Here is a 3,995-nt window from a genome sequence, read left to right on the forward strand (position 1 = left end):
TTCTGTTTCGTTTCAGATCTGATTGTTTAGGGTTTTCGTAGGATTTTCTCATGACTTGGCAACTCGATCTTGGTCCGCGCACAACCCCGTATCATTTGGTATCAGATTTTGGGCGTTTTGGGTGTTCTTGGTTGATTTCTAAACTGATCTCAATTTTTTAAAGCAAAAATAGCAGTTTTACCCAGAAAAATCTTTCAAAAAAAATTCATTTGAGTGGGTAAACGTTGTCCAATTGATCTGAAATTTTACATACATATTTTTGGCACTGTGATTGAATATAAAAAAATTATTCCCACAAAAAATCAGTCAAAAAAGTCAAAAAATCAAAAAAATACGAAATTCAATAAAAAATTTAAAAAATATTCAGTGGGTTGAGTTTAGTGCCCAAACTTTCCAGATCAAAAATTCAATATTTAAGGACATTCCAGATTTATTTTGATGATTTTTTGAGATTAGGAACACCTCGAACGAAGTTGTCAAGTTACTCCGCAATTTTTCGGGTTTTCTGTTTTCAGCAATTTTTATTGATTCTTAGCTGTAGGTTTTCATTTGTTCGCTTTTATTCTCCCTTTACAATATCTAACACCTTCTTGTTTCTTGTGTTAGTAGGATTTAAACGTGTGCACAATCCTTCCTCGGTACAACACGAATCAATTGGTGTCTCGTCAGTTTTTGGCATCCTAGTGCAAATTAGGATTCTTTGGTAGTTTGGTTCACACTCTCTACTTGGTTGATATAAACTCTGATAAAGAACTCACAATATTGAATTCTACCTTATTGAGAATTTGAATTTTCTTTTTGAGTGATTAACGGTGATGTTTGATAACTTTTATTTTTGAGTGTTGAGTGTTTATTTTTGCAGATTTTTGGAAAATGTCTAAAGGTGATATCTATGACATGTTTCAAAAACTCCAACAACAATTAGATGAACACACCGCCACACTTCGAACCTTGAGTACCGCTTTCAATAAGGTGAGATTGAATCAAGATCCTCATTATCGGGATCCAATCAAGGAAGATAGGGATAACCAGCCCCATAGGCGCGGCCCTCGATGTGTCCCTAGAATGGATGATGATTTTCATGATCGTGGGCAACCTTCTTTGGCAAAACCAAAGAGTGAGCAGCAACGAGAACATCTCTTTCATACTCGCTGCCATGTACAAGGTAAGCTTTGTAGAGTTATTATTGATGGTGAAAGTTGCTCGAACGTAGCCAGCACGACGATGGTGGAAAAGCTTTGCTTAACCACTACCAAGCATCCACAACCTTATCAACTACAAGAGCTTAGCAATGAAGGCTGATTTAAGGTCACTCAACAAGTGCGCATCGCCTTTTCTATCGGTAAGTATCAAGACGAAGTTGTGTGCGACGTAGTGCCTATTCAAGCCTGCCATTTGTTGCTAGGAGAACCATGGCAACTGGATCGAAAGGTCACTCACGATGGTCGTACAAATAGGTATTCTTTCAAGCATCAAGGAAGGAAAATCACCTTAGTGCCGCTCACTCCGGAACAAGTCCATGAGAACCAAATCAAACTGAAAAATTCTGTTGTTAAAACAAGTGAGGAAAAAGAAAAAGAGAATGAAAAAGAGCAAAAAGAGATTGAGAGTGAAAAGGAATGTGAAACAAACAAGAAAATCGAAAAAGAAGTTGAAGAAAGAAGAGAAAATGAGTTAGAAAAAGAAACAAAAGAAAAAGACGAGGAAAGGGTAGTGAGGAATGTTTCCACTAACCAATATATGAATTTTTCTTGTGTTGCTACTTTTCAGGTTCCCGAAAGACCGAAAGATAACTTTCAACTTCAATACCTCTCAAATGAAAGACGCTTTCAAACGATCAACATAGGCAAAGATAAAATCACACTACATGAGCCCAAAGAGCTTCGACTACACTATGCCCCCGATGAGCGAAGGTTTGTATTAAATGGAAAGGTAAATCGATCCTTATTATTCTGCTTATAAAGTGGACTCAATTGCCATTAGTCCCGTTCGATCGAGGAAAGTCGAGTCCATTTGATTTTTCAGATTCGAGGACGAATCTTTTTGAGGAAGGGGGGAATGATACGAGTCACAAAAGCCCAAATTCTTGAAGGCGAGGCCCAATAAGCAAATTCCCAGCCCAATCAAGAAATCTATACATACTTAGTTGAAAATCAGGCCAAATTGTCAAAGTGGCCTAAGTTGTAAAGTTTTATTTTTATTTTTTATTTATTTATTTATTTATTTACTTAGTTTAAATTTTTATGTAAATATTCAGTCCAAGAGTCCCAAATAAAGACCTTTGACCGAATTTCCATATTAAAATAATTAGGAGTTTTTTTTATTTTAGTTTTCTAATTAGATTAGGACTAGTTATAAGGCCTATTTAAAGGCATGGCTGGCCACCTTGTAAAGAACTTCTCAATTATATCAAAAATTTCAGATTTGTTTAAGTGCAGAATTCTCTTTGAGTTTTTTCTCCAAGAATTCTCTTTTGGGTTTTATTTAGAAGTTGTTTTAACAATCTTTTGATTATGGGAGCCATCTTCAGCCTTCTTCTTGCCATTGGTATTCTTTGGAGGGGAGATTAGAGCCGTTTGAAGGGAGTTGTGAGATCTTTCGGGATTTCAAGGCTTCTTAGGACTTATCTTTTAATTTCTTGCTGTCAATTCTTTCTTTATTTCTGCTTGTGCTGAATCTTTATCTAATTTATTTTCTGTTCTTATTGTGTTTTCAGCCTTTTTCTATCTTAAGGAATCAACCCAAAAATCCCCAATTTCTAGGGTTCTTCCATACTCTTTTTGGGTGAAATTAGATTGTCGAAATTTGGGGAAAACTATCTTGGTGTTCAATTGGGCAGAATCACAATCTCCTTTAGGGTTTCAAGAACCCTTATTAACACTTATTTCTATTTTTAATTTGATTCTTTGCTGATTTGGGGATTTTATTTTAGATCTGGAAATTCAAAGTTCTAATCTTTTAATTTTCTGTTTCGTTTCAGATCTGATTGTTTAGGGTTTTCGTAGGAGTTTCTCGTGACTTGGCAACTCGATCTTGGTCCTCGCGCAACCCCGTATCAGTTGGTCTTTCATGAGTAGTATCCTGAGCATTGGAAATTTCATCTCCTTCAATAACAGCCACCGGTGATGAAAAATCAGTACATGGATAGGAATAATGACCTTGTTTTGAGTTATAAGACATACCTAAAAACTAAAACTTAAATCATTATTAATGGATAACACCAAATATAATAAACAAGCTCTATAAAAGCAATAATACACATAGGCTAAACAAGTAATAGATCACCATTACAAATAATTTTCTTTTACCATTAATAATATTAAATATCTATAAAAAAAATCATCGAAGCATGAACAACAACAATGTGAGTCAAGCTTAAAGCAATATATCATAAAGCTAAATTTGGAGATAATAATAGCAAAATAATAGTTACCAAATTATAATTCCAACTTGAAAGGTTTCAACATTAATTTATACTAAAATAAATTGATTAAACAAGATAAAAGAGAATGATATACCAGGAATAAAGATCTGAAAATGCTTCCCCGAACTCTTGGCCTCCCTGAACAACATTTTTGGAGAGACTATTAGAAAGAGTCGGATCTTAGGAGAATATGCATATTGCTAATATATGAAACAAAAAAAAAGGAAAAGAAAACTATTTTACATATCGTTGGGAAATAAAAATTGAGTATTTGTGATGACTGATGAAGTTGAAGGATGAAATCTATCAAGAGATGCAACAAATTATTGAGTTGAAGATGAAATTAAGTTGAATCCAAGTTGAATCGGTCTTGACTTCTTACTTTCAAAAGAGAAAGTAAAGTAAAAAGGAAAGAGATTCACACAAAATTAAAAAACCTAATGCACCGTACCAAAAAAATATGGGAAAAAGAAAGAGTACTTTAATTTCAAATTTTAGACAAAAAGAAAGAGTGTATGACGACTTAGGCTTTTTTAAATTATATTGTTATTTTTTCTTTCATTACTTTTAA

The sequence above is a fragment of the Gossypium hirsutum genome, chromosome D07 (genome assembly GCF_007990345.1).
Source record: "Gossypium hirsutum isolate 1008001.06 chromosome D07, Gossypium_hirsutum_v2.1, whole genome shotgun sequence".
NCBI classification, from domain to species: domain Eukaryota; kingdom Viridiplantae; phylum Streptophyta; class Magnoliopsida; order Malvales; family Malvaceae; genus Gossypium; species Gossypium hirsutum.